Source organism: Notamacropus eugenii, chromosome 2, assembly GCF_028372415.1.
Source record: "Notamacropus eugenii isolate mMacEug1 chromosome 2, mMacEug1.pri_v2, whole genome shotgun sequence".
Lineage (NCBI taxonomy): Eukaryota > Metazoa > Chordata > Mammalia > Diprotodontia > Macropodidae > Notamacropus > Notamacropus eugenii.
This window is the reverse complement of record NC_092873.1, coordinates 368,077,046-368,097,221: the sequence shown is the minus strand read 5'-3', so window position 1 is coordinate 368,097,221 and position 20,176 is coordinate 368,077,046. Positions and strand designations below refer to the sequence as shown.

Sequence of the window (20,176 nt, the reverse complement as noted above, 5' to 3'; positions counted from 1 at the left end):
TTCTTTTCATATCAATATATTTATCAATATTTTTATAGTTAATACATCTTTTATTTATTTTTATGATTGCTTCTTCCCATAGAACCATCTTACATAACAAAGACTTTTTTAAAAAAAAAAGAAAAGCAAAAATCAGTTTGGTAAAATTAACCAAATGCATCAACCAAATCCACCAATATATTTAGTGTTCCCTTCCCAAATCTCCTTGCTCCATTAGAAAAGAGAGGGGAGGTAACTTCTCATATCTTTTTTTTTTTGGGGGGGTCAAGTTTGGTCACTAAAATTTCGCAGAATTCAGTGTCTATTGACTGGTTGTTCTTCTTTCCCTTTACGTGTTGTTGCTCCTTGTGCACTTCGTTTTCCCAATATTCTTTCCTCACTTTGCCTCATTATATAGGTCTTCCTCTACTTCTCTGAATTCATCACATACATCATTTCTTACAGCACAGTAATGTTCCATTACAATCAAGTTTCATAACTTGCTTAGGGTTTCTCAAATTTATGGACATCTGCTTTGTTCCCCATGCTTTGCAATTATAAAAAGTGCTGCTAAAAACACTCTGATGTATATGGGACTTTTCTTCGTTATCATTGACCTTCTTAGGATATAAGCCTTGTCTTCCTCATTACATGAAACAAAAGCAAAATAGGAATTGGAAGTCTAGGTAACTCAAATGAGTGACATGTGAGTTTCCTCCCAATAAACTAATCAATCAACAAATATTTACTATGTACCAAGCATTATATTAAGTATTAGAAATATAAAAATGACAAGACCTAAAATACTATTTTTTAATACCAGAAATTCAGGATGGCTTAATATTAGGTCACTCCTGACACATTTTGTGACTTGTCCAGGGTTACAAAATCAACATGGGTCACAAGTAGGATTTGAATCCAGGTCTTCCTGACTCTAAGGCCAGCTCCCTATCCACTAAGTCATACTATCACTTAATATAAACTTAACAGACAACATAAGTAATAGAAATAACAAAATCCCATGCTATTAATAAAAGACTTTCATAATAGATAACATTTGTGAATGTTAAAAAGCAGAGGAACAAACATACCTATCTTTAATATGATAAATAATAACCTTTTAAAATTTAAAAGACCTAGCTTTGTTGTAATGATGAAAAACTAAAAGCCTCTTCAATAAGTTCTGGGATAAAGTAAGGAAATCCATTGCCGCTGTTATTATTTGATATATTTTTTAGAATTTTTCAATAAGGAAAATATAAAATAAATTTTAACAAAGAACACGTAAAAGAATTTCTGTTTGTAGATATGACAATTTAGCTAGAGATTCAATAGATAAATAATGGAAGCAATCAGTAATTTTGACTACTATGCTTGGATATAAAATAAACTCATAAAATATCTTTTGGTTTACTATCTACAAAACTCAGAAAGAGAATTTTTTTTAAATGTCATTCCATTCCAAGTACCTATAATACATATAAAATGTCTGGGAGCCAAACTACCAAAATGTGATAAGGACTTACAGGAATGCAACTATGTAACTATTTTTTTTGCAGATATAAAGGAATATTTAAATAAATGAAGACAGACTCGTAGCCTATTGATGGTTTATGCTAATATAATAAAAATTCTGATTTTTCCCTAAACTAATTTGCAGATGTACTGCCATAATAATTGAATGACCAAAGACTTTCTTAAAGAACTGAACAAAACAATAATAAAATTCATCTGGAGAAACAAAAGTAAAAAAGAAACTCAAGGGACATAGTGTTGGGGAAAAAGGAATACAGAGTCGTCAGATTTCACACTATACTCAGAAGTACTAATCAAAACTAATTGTTACTGGTCAAGAAGGCCTGAAAAGTCTAAAAGAAGACAAGGTAAGCAAGATTTAGAGAAAATTGTTATATTGAAGCCCAATTTTCAATAAACTACTGTGGCAAGAATTTCCTATTCAACAAAAACTACTGAGGAAATTAGAAAATAGCGTAGCAGAAATTAGGTTTATACAAAATTACTTACAGTTAAGTGAATATATAGCCTTAATATGAAAGATCACGTTATAAATTAGAAGGAATGGAAAGACCTATTATATCTTGTCTGGCTATGCCTTGGGGGAAGAGATTCTTAATTAAATAAGGTATAGCAGTGATAATAGAAGATAAAATGGACACTTGTTTCCATAAAACTGAAAAATCTTTGCATCAACAAAATCAGTGTAGTTGGAATGAGAAGAGAAAAAGTTAATTGGGAAAAGTATTTGTAGGGAATATCTCTGATAAAAGGTTTTATATGTAAGACATAAAGGAAATTGATGCAAATATCTAAATACAAGAGCCATTCCCCATTAGACAAGGATCCAAAAGTATGAACAAGACATTTTCAAAGGAAGTAATGCAAACTATTAGTAACCAAGTGAAAGATGTGGGGGCAGAGCCAAGATGGCGGAGTAGAAAGACGCACATGTGCTACCTCCAAACCCACTGCCCATAAAATATCTGTAAAAAAAGAACCAACGGCGAATTCTGGAGCAGCAGAAGCCACAGAACAATGGAGCGGAGGAGATTTCTGCTCCAGAGAGCCTGAAAACCTCTTGCAAAAGGTCCCTCGCACCCCGGACCCGGAGCAGAGCCCAGCCCAGCCCTGCCTCGGGCAGTGTGGCGCCAAAAGGAGCGGATCTGAGCAGGCTTCAGGGACGGAATCTCCAGTGGCCGCGCGGGTCCCCCCACCCACAGGTGACAAGGGTCGGTGAGAAGGTCTCTTTGGCGGGTCGAGAGGGGTGTGGGGTGCCTCCATAACTCAGGCCCCCTCGGGAGGCAGCAGCAGAGGCGGGAGCAGACTGGGGCTCCCCAAGCAGGCAGGAGCCTGGATCCATTGTTGAAGGTCTCTGCATAAACCCCCTGAGGTGGCCCTGCCCCCACCTGAGCACCTGAACTTGATCTCACACTGAATAGGAGCCCTGCCCTTGCCCAAAGCCCTGAGGCTGGGAAGCAGCATTTGAATCTCAGACCCCAAGTGCTGGCTGGGCAGATCTGGAGGCGAGGTGGGAGTGGAGAGGACACTCAGAAGTCAAGTCACTGGCTGGGAAAATGCCTAGAAAAGGGAAAAAAATAAGACTATAGAAGGTTACTTTCTTGGTGAACAGGCATTTCCTCCCTTCCTTTCTGATGAGGAAGAACAATGCTTACCATCAGGGAAAGACACAGAAGTCAAGGCTTCTGTATCCCAGCCCACTCAATGGGCTCAGGCCATGGAAGAGCTCAAAAAGGATTTTGAAAATCAAGTTAGAGAGGTGAAGGAAAAACTGGGAAGAGAAATGAGTGACATGCAAGCAAAGCATGAAAAACAAGTAAACACCCTGCTAAAGGAGACCCAAAAATATGCTGAAGAAAATAACACCTTGAAAAATAGGCTAACTCAATTGGCAAAAGAGGTCCAAAAAGCCAATGAGGAGAAGAATGCTTTCAAAAACCAAGTGAAAGATGTTCTGAAATTACCAAAATTAAGAAAATGGCAATTTAAAACAATTCTGAGGTTTCATCCTATACCTGCTAGATTGGCAAAAATGCAGAAAAACAAAAATAGATAAGATTGGAAGGACTATTGGAAGATTATGCATTAATTCACAATCTGCAGAGCTGTAATTGGTCCAACGATTCTGAAAATAATCTGAAATTATACTAAAAAAAAATCACTTTAACCTGTACCTATCCTTTGGTCCAGCAATACCATCACTATTCGTGTGTCTTACAAGGCCAAAGATTATAAGAAAAAACTCTACATATACAAAATTATTCAAGGCAGCAGTGTGTTGTTGTTTTAACAAGAAAAATCTAGGAAAATGTAGATATCAAATAACAGAATAAATTCTGGTAGATGAATGTTTGAATGTATTGGAATGTTATTGTGCCTAAACAGCTGGTGCATATGAAGAATTATGAGAAACTTGAGAAGATTTATATGAATTGATTCAGAACAAAGTCAGCAGCAGGCCCAGAAGAACAATTTTCATGATGATGACCATAATGTAAAGGAAAACAACTTTGTGAGGCTTAGGAATTCTGATTAATTCAATGATTCATCATGACTTCAAAAAATTTGATAGTGAAGCATGAATTCTGCCTCTTGGCATGGGTGGTGTGTGACAGGTGCAGAATGAAGCATACACTTTCAGACATGGCCAATGTGTTGATTTGTTTTGCTTAGCTATACTTATTTGTTACAAGGTAATGTCCTTGGGGAGCGGGGAGAATGATTAGAAAAATTTAAATTTTGAACATTAAAAAATTTTAAATTTTAATTTTAGACATTTAAAAGAGAGAATAGAGCATCAACAAAATAGATTAAAAAGAATAAATCAAGAAAACTAAAAGATCAACCATATGAAAATGGCTCCAAATAATTCCAAATGAAAGAAATGTAAAATTAAACAACTCAGGTTTTCCCTCATACATATTAAATTAGATTCACTAATGGAAAGGGTATGCCAATTATCAGACATCATTTATTATCCTTGAGACTCCTTGCACCAAAATTCTCTTCTCTTTCTACCATTCCCTATATGTATTGTTTTCCTTTTTTTGAAGGTCTGTCACGTACAGGAGTGGAATTTGTTGTTCAGTCATTTTTAGGTCATGTCCTATTCCTCATGACCCCATTTGGGGTTTTCTTGGCAGAGATAATGGAGTGGCTTGTCATTTCCTTCTCCAGTTCATTTTGCAGATAAGGAAACTGAGGCAAGCAGAGCTAAGTGACTTTCCCATGGTCACTCAGTTAGTAAGTATCTGAGGCCAGATTTGAACTCAGGAGGATGAATCTTCCTGTCTCCAGGCCCAGTACTCTATCCATTCTTTCCCCTGAGATGAATGAGTGTTCAAGGAGGACTAGCGCCTCTAGTATGAGGGCTGGCCAAACCATTTTTAGGGCTGTTCATCTGCCTTTGGGGTCCACTTGTCACCCAATTCTCACCTGTGGGTCCAAGAACTTGTAGCATGCACAAGGGCCATATCCTGGTAAAATCAACTTGGTAACTGGGCTAAATGAAGGTAGCCAGCAGACCTCAAACTCATCAGTCAGTTAGGGGAATATCTATCCCACAGGAGGGGAACCTTTGACCTTGAGGACACATGTGGCCCTCTAGGTCTTCAAATACAGTCCTTTGACTGAATTCAGACTTCACAGAACAAATCCATATAGTGTGGATTCAAAGGGCTGCACTTGAGGACATAGACCTCAAAGCCACAGGTTCCCCATTCTTGTCTATCACAAGTACGTAAAGACTTCCCCTGGCAGGATGGGCGAATGAGAATATTTGTTCCAGCGACCATAAAGGTGGCTGAAGCAGGTGCTGGGGAGCACTTAGAGCTTGGTCAGACATTGGAAACACCGAGGTCATCCACTGCATCCTGGGCCATCACCCGTCATCTTGACTTTTGTCTTGCCACTAGATTTTTATGAGGGAATGAGACTCCACAGTTGTACAATTCTACCTCAGTTAAATCCAATTCAAGCATGAGTCAAGATATCACCCTATGATATCACTGGTCCCCTTTAAAATGAAGAACATTGACTTCCTCTATTATAATTTAAGTTCCTCCAGGGCACGGATTGTTTCACTTTTGCATGTATATGCCTAGTGCCTACTACATGATAAACACTTGATGTACACTTTTTCATTTGTCATTCCTTTAAAATGCTACGTAAAATAACAATAACTGCTAGCCTAATTCTGATTAATGACAACAGCCAATTTTTGCAGTGGGGAAGGTCATAAAACACCTTTTCCTCCCATTAGGAGAGAGGTAAGACAGACTTTGTCTAGTTTTACTTAACTTTTTTTTCTCTTTGTTACCAGGGAAGGATATAACAGGAAAAATTTGTGGGTGAAAAAATTCTCCTCAGGTGAAAAGTCAGCAGAGATAAATCAATATCATTATGAAGTGAAAGAGGCTTATCTGTTTCACTTAGGAAAGCTCACTCACCAGGCCACAGAAGATTTGAAAAGGCCTCAAGTTATCTGCATGCACACTCAGAGTCACTGGGCTAACAGTTGTTTGATTTTAGACTGGAAGAGGACCAATCACATCACAGTGTTTACATCAAGGTACAGCATGTCTGATTGTGGCTGATCAGGCCAAAATGAGCTCAGAAAGCTCTCCCATAGGTTGGATACAAGCAGTCTGTCTGAACATTTGGAGGGGAGATTTCTCTAGATTTGAGCATCTCATGTTTCCTTTGTGCTACTGAGATTTTGCTTTGTAAAACAGAACAATGCCTTCTTTGATACAGGTACCCCATACTGGGTGTTGTACCAGTATCTCCCATGTCTCACAATTGATACTAAAATTCTTCAGAGACCTTGACAGCGTCCTTGTACCACTTTTTCTGATTTCCACATGAGCTATTGTCTTAACTGAGTTCTCTGTAAAATAGTCTTTAGGGTAAACATACTTGGCATTCAAACAATGTGACCAACCCATCAGAGTTGTGCTTTCTGCAATTGAGTATGAATGTTTGGCAGTTCAGCTCAAGAGAAGACCTCAGTGGCTGGTACTTACCCTGCCAGATAATCTTCAAAATCTTCCTCAGACAATTTATATGGAAGTGGCTCAATTTTCTGGCATGGAACTGGTAGTTTGTCCAGGTTTCACAGTCTTGTAATAATGAAATCAGCATAATAACTTTGTAGGCCTTTAGTTTGGTAAGCATACTCTCTCTCTCTCTCTCTCTTTCTCTCTCTCTCTCTCTCTCTCTCTCTCTCTCTCTCTCTCTCTCTCTCTCTCTCCTCTCTCTCTCTCTCTCCTCTCTCTCTTCTCTCTCTCTCTCTCCTCTCTCTCTCTCTCTCTCTCCTCTCTCTCTCTCTCTCTCTCTCTCTCTCTCTCTCTCTCTCTCTCTCATACTTTTGGAACCTCCCAACACGGAGCCAGCTCTGGCAATGCATGCATCAACATGATCATCTCTGTGGACATCCCTGGAAAGCATACTGCCAAGGTAAGTGAACTTATCTACAGCATTCACATTTTCTCCATTTCTCTGCTACTTGTGCTAACTGTGGCCTGACAATCAACACCAAGAAAACAGAAGTTTTCCCCTAGCTAGCACCATGCCATCCATCCATGGAACCATTGGTTACAGCAAATGTGGCTAACAGTAGAAGGGATGAGAATCAAAATATGGGCTTCATTTTATTTGGCAGCCTTGGATACTGCCCAGGCTTCAATCATATCCTGGCTACTTGAGATGTCTCTTTGAGTTCCTGGGCATGGCTCCAGCTACCCCTCTGCTAGCTCGATGAGCCACAGCTGCTGTTGTAGGCGATAGTAGATATCTCAGGAATGACTTAGTCCAGTGGTATGCTGATAAATGTTTAACAACCTGATCTCCAGCAAGGGGGAAGGGGAGGATATACTCAAGGCACACCTTAAAGTTTAATCCACATTACTGACAAAAGTCTAGATAGTCAACAATATAATAAATCAAATCATGATTGTAATATTTGTCAATTTCTTAGGTATAAATGTTCACACTGAAAATTTAACAACTGGGGCAGCTACATGGCATAGTGGATAGAATACTGGCCCTGGTGTCAGGAGAAGCTGATAGATTGTCCAGGTTTCACAGGCATATTCTAAATTCAATCTAGCCCCAGACACTTACTAGCTGTATGATCCTAGGCAAGTCACTTAACCTTGATCGCCTCCCCAACCCCCCAAAATCAGATCTCTTGAGTCAATGAGCTCTAGCACATTCCTGATAAATCCAAACTTTGCTATTTCCAAGAGGAAGAAAATTAAGCTCAGAGGAGGTAAAATTACTTTTCCAAAGTCATATAGCTAGATAACTGTCTATAAATCCAGTTTCATTTTTTTTAACCTATCTAGAATTCCATGTCCCTTCTAGAGGTCTAGTATCAAGCCTTCTAAGTCACCCAAGTCCATGATGATCCATTATAACTTCCAATTTCCTATTCCTTTTAAAATCTAAACCCAGGTCTTTAGAAGACCTGTAGGGAACTATTTTTCAAATTACATTAGAATTTTCAGTTCATTGATCAAGAAGTTTCCTATTTTAGTCATTTCTGGATCATAGCCTAGGATAGGATGGGATGGGATTGATTTTATATCATATTCATCAAGCTATATTGAATTGAATCTAGAGGTAGTATCCAGGTGCCCTTAGATGTGTGGGCTTCAAACTATATGAACAGAGAGAATTCTAGGAATTTGTAAACTAAACACCATCTGTGGAGCAATACAGATATTGTGGTCTTTGGGAAAGCCAGAGTATGTACACTAAACACCCTCTGATGAAAGTATTTGACCCATGGACTGATGGTAGTGCCACCTGGTGGCCACAGTCTCTATACAGCACTTCCTATTAATGAAGTGACAGTCTGCTATTCTGTGGGTGCAGAAAGTAGGGCAAAGAGCCAGGTCTGAGCTGTTATTGTTTCTGAAGTACTGCTATGTAGGTATTTGAACTACATGGACTATCATGATAAAATAGCAATAATTTCCCTCTATTTAAAAAAATGTTAAGCATATTCTACATATAAGGCTCTATGCTAGGCACTAGGGATACAAAGACTCTTCCTCTGAGCTACCCTCTCCCCCTGCAAAAAAATAGCCTTTGTCCTCAAGGAGTTTATTCTCTTGGGTATACAGCATGTACACTGGTATCTCTAATTCCTTTAGATGTTTAGCGCAAATAGCCCCCTTTGAAAAGGCCTTTCATGATTCTACCAGTAATTTTTCTGAAACATAAGTCTAACCATATCATCCCTAGTCAATAAATTCAACTAGCTCCTTAATGCCTCAAAGACCAAACATAATTTGGAATCTAAAGCTCTTCACAACCTGAAGTAATGCCCTTTACCATCCAATATTCTTACAGTTTACTCACTGTACCATTAAACTACTCTGGCTGACTTCCTGTTTTTCACATGCTACACCCCATCTCTGTTCTTCATGCTTTTCTATTGGCTGTGTTCCATGGCTTCAATACTCTCTCTCATCTCTAGCTAGTTTCCTTGGCTCCCTAAAAGTCTCAGCTTACATCTTACCTTTGGCAGAAGACTTTTTCATACTTCCTACGTTCTAGAGCTTTCTCCTGAGATTACCTTCTATCTACTTGGATCATTTTATTTCTATGTTACCTCCTCCATTAGAATGGCAGCTCCTTAGGGGCAGGAATTGCTTTGTCTTTCTTTGTAATCTCAGAGCTTAGCATGAGATTTAGTACATTAGTAAATGTCTGACAACTGACTGACCGCTGAAATCATAAGATATAGATGAAGGTCTCTTAATTGGTCACATTATTTATTAAAACAGAGTAAAGTCACTATAAAATTATTGGCACACAGCAAAACTATAAAGCAGGTGCTTCACCCGATTGTCTCATTCTCCAATTCCTTCAATCACCCTCAATGACCAGGACATGGGAAGATTAGGGGGATGCAGTTACATGTTTTAAATTCTCCAAGACTGGCAAGCAAACAGAGAAAATAGGGGCAAAGTGCCAAGGTTTGACAATGGTAAACTCCTGCTCCATCTTACAGCAACTGGTGTTTCAAGGCAGCTGCCTGTCCTACTCAGTCTTGCTCTCAGTCTGGTCTCGGGTTGCTAATCTGTCTCACATTCCCAAAGCGTTGGCTTTTTATCTGCTTCAAATCTCTATAATGACCACAACTCTCCAGGATGTACCCCAGTTCTTCTATCCTATTACCCAACATGAGCTGAAGTAGTAGCTCAGTGGCCGTGGTGGAATCTACAAGAATCATGAACCAGAAGTCTCTTCAAGTGCAAAGCCTTCTTAATATAGCTACTCAAATTATTTTAATTTTCCTGTCTTCAGAAAGTAATGGCTCTATATGACCATTTTTATGCTTCAAGCCCAGTTCTACCCACTGTTTAGTCTTTATATTATCTATTCTCTCAAACAAAGATTGTCATGCTTGGCCATTTGAATAAAGAAGAAAATAATTTTCTGGAAGGAAAGATAGGAAATTCCACTCAAGGTGACACCATCAAGGTTCCTATTGACCACATTGGTGAAACTGACTCAAACTTTTATCAGCAACTGTTTTACCCAGTGATAGGGAAAATACCTCTGCTCTAATGCCTTCCTCCTCCCAGAGAGGGAACCTATTCAATGCTCAGTCAGTCAATCAGCCCATTAGAATTATCAGGAACAATAAATCTTCAAACCAAATTCAGTTAGGATTGGTTGTTACCAGTCAACAAACATTTATCAAGCCCTTTCTACATATGTATCAGGCTCTGTTCTGAGTGCTAGAGATACAAAGAAAGGCAAAAAGTCCCTCTCCTTAAGGTAAAGGTGAGGGCCACATGTGGCCCTCTAGGTCCTCAGGTGCAGCCCTTTGACCAAACTTCATTTGGATTCAATCAAAGGGTCATATTTGAGGACCAAAAGGGCACATGTGACTTCAAGGCCACAGGTTCCCAACCCCTGCCTTAAGGGGTTCACATTCTAATGGAGGGAAATATGGGGGGAAATACACATACAAGATATATACAGAGTAGATGGAAGGTAATCTCAGACGGAAGATACTAGCAGTGGTTTAGACCAAGAATAGTCCCCTGTAGAAAGTGAGATTTGATCATTTCCTTCTCCAGCTCATGTTACAGATGAAGGAAACTGAGGCAAACAGGGTAAAGTTACTTGCCCAGGGTCATCCAGCTAATAAATGCCTGAGGCTGGATTTGAACTCAAGAAGATGTGTCTCTTAACTCTAGGCAGGGTACTCTATCCACTGTGTCATCTAGCTGTTCCCCTCCCCCCCATACATACTTGCTAGCTGTGTGATATTGAATAGCAATCAAACCTTCTGGGCCTCAGTTTCCTTATCTGTAAAATAAGCACATTGGACCTGTTCCTATTTGATCTTTGAGGCTCCTTACAGCTTGGGTTGGGGGGAGGGCAACACAATAGAGAACACTGGGCATGGAGTTATATTGACAAGGCAATATTCACAGCACTGGTGGTGACTATGAATATACCAGTGTAGTTATCAGTCACAAAGTATAACAGACTATACATATCGAAGGCCAAAGAAAACATTTATTCAGACACCAGAAAGCCAAATCCATCATAGTAACCAAGAAGTCAACACACATTAGCACTATAGAGGACAAAGCCCTTCCCAAGCCTCCCCCTAAAGGGCCTTCCCACTAGCAAACACTCACTAGCCTTGCTGTGCCTGCTGGCTTGCATCCTCTCTCCTCCTCCTGATCAAAATTCTCACTGACTTCTGCTCCACTCTTTCTGTTTCACTCTTTCAGCAAGCTCCTCCCACTACATGTGCCTTAGGCTTCCAGGTGATTTAAGAAGGTCACATGGGCCTATTAATGAATGGGAAAGATCCTTCCATTTAAGTTGCTATTACAGGAGTCAGGAAGATAGGAGTTCAAATTTAAAGCAGACATTGTATGAGCTGGGGCAAATCACCCTCTCTCAGTTTCCTCATCTGTAAAATGAAATGGTTGGACAGCATTACCTTTGAATCTTTTTTTGACTCTACATATATGATCCAATGATTTTAAGCTCTAGATATTGTTTTCCCTAGATACAGTTAACTTTACTACTAATCGTTATCATCTTTTTTGAAAGTTATATCATTCACTAAAATCAATAGCATAAAAGCTTTTCCTAAAAGATAGAACCAAATTATGTTCTTCCAAACAGCTAAAAACACTATTTAACTATCATCATTTTATCATCCAAATTGCAAAGCAAGCATCTTCTGAATAATCTAGGAGACTAGAAAAAAAAAGTGTAGCAGCATTGCCTACCTTGAAAAAGCCAGCTGTAGAGAGGAAAATCAACAATCAATTACTCTCTAGGATTTAGCCCAACAAGACATATGGGGCCCTATTAAATAGTTCCTGTTGTGTCTGTAGATTTGGCTATAGCTTTGAACCTGCTCAACAGAAACTAGCTCAAAAATTGTCCTAATATTGGCTCAGTAGCCAGAACTATGTCCCTCAGTTCAGGTCAGGAGCTCAGCTGGGATCAGAGGAACCATGACATAACCAGAGTGAAGAAAAACTTCTTAATGATGGGAGCTTTCCAAAAGCAGAATGGGCGGCCTCATGAGGTGATGAGTTTCCCATCGCTGCAAGTCTTTGTGTGGAGTTTGGATGACTACTTATTAGGAATTTTGCAGAAGAGATTCCAGCTGAGTGATGGGTTTGGATTAGTTACCATCTTAGATTTCTTTTAACTATGCAATTCTAAGACAGTTGTTAGGAGGGTGAATGGAGGATTCTAACAGTCATTCTTTAAAGATCAATTTCAGAAAAGTAAATCAACTAACTAATAAGCATTTAATAAGTACTTACTATTTTTAAGGAACAACGCAAAGTGAAGTTACTGACTACCTGATGCTGATAGGTACATGACTTTAAACATCCCTTTTTTATTAGCTCTTTCAATAATACAAAGTACTTGGATGGCATCCCAAAAGTCTTAGTAGTTAGAGCTTTAAACTTCACTGACTTTAGAGACATCGTGTATTTCAAAGTTCTAGTTAGCATGATGATGATTTGCTTTAATGATGATTTTCCCTGAAATTTCCTCTGAAATGTTAAAATATTTTGATGCTTAGTAATATAAATCTGTCATTCATATTTTCGTCTAACTCTCTGAATTACAAATTTCATAAGTCTTTGGTTAAAAACAATGAAATTTTCACTGAAATAGATTCTTCAGGTACTGTGAACCTAGCCTCACTACTCTTAACACCAGGTATCACTTGTGTAAGATCAATACATAAAGAAAATAACCAACCAACATATTAATTTCCTATTATGTGCCCGTTATTAGGTTCATACTATGTTGCCATGTTTAAGCATTATAGTGATTACAGAACATGGTCATCTTTGAGGATAAGGATAAGGGATAAGTCTCTGTCTCTGTCTCATACACACACACACACACACACACACACACACACACACACACACACACACACACACACACACACACTGTGTTTTCTGATGACATTCCCCCATAGGAAGAATAAAATAAACATGTTTAAGAGAATTGAATCCCAAGGTGGGTAAGAAGAAACAGAGAACATTCTCTTGCTTTGAAAGAGTTCAAATGCTCAAGCCTAGATACATAATGACCTTGCCTCTCCATGTTCTAAGCAACTCTCTAAGACACCCAGTTGCAAGGAAAGTGCTGACCTGATCTGGCAGAAACAATTTACTCATACGGATTTCCTTTATACCAATTAAATCATAGGTCCACTCCCTATCCTACTAGGATGATACAGATATGGGATGATTCCATCAAACCATCTGGCGGAGTCTGTTAAGATAATCTTGGGAACAAGATAGAGAAACATCAGATGCACGAAAGAATAGCTAAGTGGATATGTAATTGGTTAAGGTTCTGTATCCAAAGAATGTTGCTTTAATAAGATTTCTGTCAGGGCTTCTAAGAGTTGTAGTTCAGGGCTTGGTTCTTGGCTCTTTCCAATTCACTGTCGTTACTAATGCAGTGGGAGACTGGTCAATAAGCCCAGTCCTTATAATGATGTGCATTGTGCTCTGCTGATACAGTCCCCATTTGGACTTGAATATGTCAATCAGTCAGTAAACGTTTATTAAGTACCTATTAGTCACCAGGCATTATGAGTACATATAGGTATAATTTCTACTCTATCACATGAAAGAGAGAAGCCTTTTTTCTAGCTGCTGAGCCAAAATCAGGAGTACATTTAAAAAGACACTAACTAGGCAAAGGCAGGTCTTCCTCTTTCCTGTTCGGATGGTATTCAATAAGAGAGGATAAACTGCTTACAGCCTCTGGATTGGGGAGGAGCTATGGGCTCTTCCTCTTTCTACTCTGGTATGAAGCAAGAGCATATGGCCCTACTGCTATTTCCCTCTGTGTTATATTCCTTTCTGTTTAGGTACTCAGGGGTAACCTAGATTGCTTAGAGGGAAATGTAGCCAGCCTAGCTCAGGGATCCCAACTCATCAGTGAGAGTAAGAGATGGGATGGTAATTTCCAGGGTCTAGAATCACTAATCACATTATTATAGGTATGATTCTGTGATTAAGATGAAAGCAGATATGGTGTGTTTATCAAATTAGCAGATGACAAAAATCACAGCAAGATAGTCAAATACATTTAATGATAGAGTAAAGAATTCAGAACCTCTTGATAGGATGAAATTTTAGGGACATGCACACACACATATGTATGTGCTTATATGTGCATGATTATATTTACTTGTAAACAATCACAATAGCACATAAATGTAAGTGTGTATACATGTGCACGTGTATATATATACATGTATATATACATACAAATATACAAAAACATATATAACTGTATGTGAATATATATGAATGTTTAGTTTTACATACACACTTACATATATAAATTTGTGTGTATATATACATACACATACATACACATACACAAACATATACATATTAATTGAACTTGGATTCTTATAATCATCTCTATGCACAGGGGCTAAAAGTGATATCTGGCTTCACAGTGCTTCATATGAAAGGCATGTAAGGGTTTTGGCTAAATGCAAGTTCAGCATGAGCCATCAGAGTGAAACAGTTACTGAAAGAGGGATGTAGTCTTATATTTCAATACTTAAGGGACCTATTACTTCATTAGCACGAGTCTGTTCTCCACCAGTGCATATGGTATCCTCTCTGTGTCTTGGGGGATGGTTCTCATGATCTGTAGTAGTTCAATAAAAAATCATCACTTTTTTGTGTTGAGATGCAGGAAGAAGACTTTAGTGGAGGAATAAAATCTTGTGCTCCATTAATAAAGCTAAAATTATGTGACTAGTCTAGCTCCCTATCTCTTATACCTTCTATCTTCATGGCTTAGGCCATTCAACTTTTACTGAAAATTTTGAGTTGCTATGGCTTCAGTATTCCCTACATGTTTTGAGCCCATTTTTTCCCCCACAGATACTGTGAGGATACATAAAAGAATATGCCCCAGGTTTATGAGAAGGAATTTTCTATAACTACTATTCTTCCCATGCCTTAGTAAATTTGTTTGCTAGCAGCTAACTGTGCCTATACACTGATTGTTAATGGGAGCATACCGATGGGGACATATGAATGTTTTATGAGTACAGACTCACTGGGTACCCTAGAAACTTGGAGAGTAGTAGCGATTCTCTAAGAATTCAACCCATAAGTAGGAGTATAAGTTGGGAGAGTACCCCAGAGGAAATTCCATATATATGCCTGTGTGTGTATTTGTGTGTGTGTGTGTGTGTGTGTGTGTATGTGTATGTGTGCCTGCATGTGCACATAAATATACAGGGTAGCTGAAAAGATTTACTGAAGTCTTTAGGCTTTAATAGTTATTAAACTTAATAGCTATTATTATGAAGTCTTAAGCTTTAATAGCTTTTAAACTTAATAGGTATTAAAACCTAAGACTCCACTAAGACTTTTGAGACACCTTTTTAATGGTTATTAAAGCTTAAGATTGCACTAAGACTTTGGGGACACTCTATATTTGAATACATCAAAGAGCTATGATTTCATAAATATAGTCTCTCCTACAAATGAAGTTCAGTACTGTACTTAGCAGGTAGTCTTTTAGAATTTCTCACCTTGCATATTGATAAGCCTCTCTAAACTTAGTCAGGTCTGTCCTTGGATGACCGTGATAGAGTCTATCATGGCACCATACTCAAAGCCTGTCTATTTTGGTAGGGCCTTCTGTAGTACATGATCTTTGGCAGAGCTTTGAAGAGAATTTCTACTATGTTAAGGAAAGGAGGAGAACTTTGGACTTTGGTAGATGGTTTAAATACTTGTATATAAGGTCATCCTCTTATGCTTCATAATGTGGCAGAGACCCTGGGCTTTGGAAGGCCTTGCCAGCAGATCTCTCTGACTACCAATTTGGAAAGACTCTGACTCCAAGACAAATCATTCATCTGTCATCTGGGAACTAACCTAGCTAAGTTCCAAGAGGCACATTCATCACTGGGTTGGCCTTAGAGTCATAAATTCTTTGGCCAAATCAACTTTTGAAGGCCATGATTAGATAAATAGAGAGGTTGGGATATGATTTGCATCTGTGAAAGATCCACAAAAATCAGATTTTTAGAAATAGTAGAATATATCTCCTTATACACATATAAGACAGCTATTTAATATTGATTATCATTCCTTCTCCCACCTGATCCCCCTCCCCCCCAGTCTATAGAGCCTGGCATAATTCTGATACTTGGGGAATAATTATCTGCATGTTCCTTTTGGGCAGAAACAAAGGAAGCAGTGGCATTTAGGTCATCAGCAAAGGAAGGAGTCACTGGCATAAGAAATGGATTGTGGCACAGGAAACAGACTAACAGTGGGATACAAACCCTTGGGGATGGGCTCAGCAGAGAGCATGGAAGGCATTGGCTATGAAATTATGAGCAAGGGAAGAATCCTAGGGTTCAGCTGGATGCAGCTCTCAATCCTTCAGCACAGTGCTTAGCAGCCATAAAAAAAAAAATAAGCAAACAACAGTCTACAAATCCTTTCCAGAGGTAATGAAAAGAAACTAGAACACATTATTCTAGCCTAGATAAATGCTGCAGTGTCTGGAAATGGGACTAAAGATTCTGGCAAAGAGGACAATTCAGGAATAGGAAAAGTGTAGGAGAGGTGATCAGACACAATATGGGGAGTTTGCCTCCAAGCACCCTAAAATGAGAATAGAAACAAAATCCAAGGTATTAGAAAGTGCGTATCAACAGGGCAAGGAAGCCTCACTGGGCCACAGCTAAGGCAATGTTTGTCTAGTCCTTTTCAGATAGAATAGATTTAAATTCAGATTGAGCTCAGTGGAGAAGGAAGAAGAAAATCACAGAAGCATCCTGACCCAGCGGTGAGAACAAGGAGCAAAATGTCTCCTACCAAAGCCTGGCCACACAATGAAATTTATTAAAAGCCATTTTCTTCCTAACCAGCCAACCAATGTGGACCAGGCACTAACATTCTTTCTGACTTATTTCATTAACATTTCCTTCTGTTCCTGGAGCAGTCAGAGCTCTGGGGAATCTCTCCCCCCTTCACTCTCCCCCTGCCCCAAAGTGGGCATTGACTGGGAGCCAGGGTGTTGTCTGCAGAAAGAGAAATTGCAAAACCACAAATCGCAGAAAATCATCACTGCCAAAAAAACGAAAGGAACACACAATATCACGGTACCTCTTAAAAAGCAATTGCCCCTTTTACAGCCCTCGGGATAATTCAGGTTTGCTTGGCAGCGCTCTCACCCATACCACCCAGAAGACAACTCTCTTCTACCAGAAGCAGTGGTCCTGATGAATATATTTAGTTGAAAAGAAACAAGACACTTGGATGAAAACATTTCTTGGGGCCTGGTTGGGGATTGTAGGACCTTTGTCTTTGTCTGTTGTATTGAATTAATTTTGCAGCCCCTAGAGTCATGGAGTCTAGCCTCAGAGTGCAAGTTACTGTCACTGAACAGAAGGAGTGTCTCTACCAGCAGTAGCTAGTATATGGGTGGAGATCATTTTTCATGGTTACAGATGGATTCCATTCAAGTAGAGTGGGGTCATATGTGTAGCATACATCTCTCAGTCCATTACTGTAGTTTTTTGTGCCCTCTGCTATAGATCATAAACTGTTGGAATAGAATTGAGCTTTCAGAACTCCTCCAACTCCAAAAATTTACAGAGGAGGAAACTGAGGACAAAAGAAGTTAAATGATTGGACTACAACTACATAGGGAAGAAACAGCAGAGCTGGAATTCCAACCCAGATCCTTACTTTCAACTCATTCAAGTCCATTGCCCTTTCCACTAAGCTACTTGTGTCTCTTGGGCAGCTAGGTTGTGCAATGGTTAGAATGTCTAGACTGAAGTCAGGAAGACTCATCTTCTTGAATCCCAATCTACTTCTGATATTTTTACTAGCTGTGTGTCCCTGGGCAAGTCATTTAACCCTGTTTACCTCAGTTTCTTCATCTGTAAAATAAGCTGGAGAAGGAAACAGCAAACCACTCCCAGCTTTGTCTAGAAAACCCCAAATGAGGTCACAGTGAGTAGGATAAGAATGTGAAATGACTGAACCACAACAACTCTGCCTCTTATAGATACTGTTTTAAATAGCCTACTGATTTGATTAGATGCCTTTGGATCATTTTGGTGGTTCCAATTATACTTTTAGTAGGGCAACAAACTATCATTTAAGACTCTGATTTGGTGACAAAAGAGACCCCCAAGGCTCACATCAATCACTTGTGGTTGGGTTATTCCATTGTCTCAGTGATTGAATCATGCTGACTGAGTCAGCAAACATCTGCTCACAGATGTCTGTAAGCAGCAGATCCAATCAAGAACTAATACAGACCTGGTCAGTGCTAGCTGGTGCACTATTCAAGCAGAATTTGCAAGAGGCCTTTCAGATTGTTTGCAAATTACAGAATGAGTCACACACAGGGACAGGGATTCACAAATGTATGTGCTACGGGAAACATAATTTCTACAATGGCAAGAAGGCACACTATTTGAATGTTGTCTCCTTATCATCTGAGTGTGCAGTAGGTGCATCGTACATGTTTGCTGTTGTTTCAAGAGGTAGGTGGCATGGTGGGTAGAAGGCTGGACGTAGAGTTAAGAAGATTTAAGTATGAATTCTTCCTCAGACACTGGCTGTGTAGCCTTAGGCAAGTCATTGAACCCTTTTAACCTCAATTTTTCCATTCATAAAAGGGGGGGATAATAGCACCTACCTCACAGAATTGTTATGAGTATGCAATTTCACAATATGCATTTATGTATATGTATATATGCATATACATATACATATCCAAATATATGTACATACACACATTGGGTGTCCCAAAGGTCTTGGTGCAGTTTTCAGCTTTAACACCTTAACATATGATAACTTTAATAACATATACAATACATACATATGGATATATAACTTTGCAAATCCTAAAAGAGCTATGTTGATCATCATCATCAATTCCCTGCCCAAAAAAAACTAATTCAAGGGCTAGAATGCAAAGACAACCCATAGTAATTTTCAGAGAAATGAAGGTACTTTCAAGTGAAACCCTGGTAAGTAGATAGCCAGCTTAACATTTGTATTCATATTTTCATATGTATGTATTTATTCCTAAAATCCTGCTTTCTCCCTCATCCAAGTTTTCCCTACTCATGTATTATATCTAATATTTAAGCATTTTTTTCTCTTTAACATCATAGCTTTTCTGAACTTATACAGATGTTGTCATAAGAGCTAGGAAATGGGAACAAGGAAAAAAGTCACCCTGAGTGACTTCTCCTTAGTAGCATTCATTCACTGTTGAAGAAGCAGAAAATAAAGGTCAATAGTAAACATTTAGGAAACAAAAGCACTCTTGGCAACACGAAAAACCAGGGTTTGCTAATAAACTCCAAGACAGCTCTATTGACAGAAACTGTTTAAAACATCCATATGGCTTGATAAACAATAAAGGTCCCCAATAATATGTGCTGAGATTGGCATTTAAAGGAGCTAGTAAATCTAGAAGTCTCTCAAATTAAGTTTAATGGATTTTTAGTCTTATAAAGAATTGGTATTTTTCTATTGGCAATATAGCTTGTGGGATTCTATGGCAGCCCCTAAATGTATAATATTGAAGGAAAAAAAAGAAAAACAAAATGAGTGCTGGTTTTCCAAAGAGAAATCTTGTGTTATATAATAGGGCTATCTCTTATTTAACAGGGATCTGTGTGGAAAAGATTCTTCATGTTTTTAAGGGGAAATAGCTTTAGCTTTGAAATGTTAAAATTTGATGTCTGGCAACAGCTTTGATACTCAGAAACCAACAACAAACATCATCTTGGGAAATTAATAGTGTGTTTTGGCTGATGTTTAGATGAATCTATCTTTTCACATCCTCAAAAAGGAGTGTATTCAATTGCAAAGACAGTTTTGCAATTTGGAATATTTCACACAAGTGGGTTAACACCTTTGGATCCCAAAGGGTCCAATGATGCCTAGCTAAACACTCCAACACCTGCTGAGCACGCACATAGGTAAGACCGGTAGGATGTCTTCCTGGAGTGCTGTTTGAGTAGCTCAGCTGTTTTTAAATTAAAATTCTTTTAGAGACAATTAGATTTCTGTCATTTTGGGATATCATTATAATCCATTCCATT

General features: G+C 38.7%; 1 protein-coding gene across 12 annotated transcripts in view; it reads right to left on the bottom strand.

The window, feature by feature from the left end:
• Positions 1 to 20,176, bottom strand: part of ANKFN1 (ankyrin repeat and fibronectin type III domain containing 1) — a 556,807-nt gene that overhangs the window by 316,301 nt on the left and 220,330 nt on the right. The window lies entirely within an intron of this gene.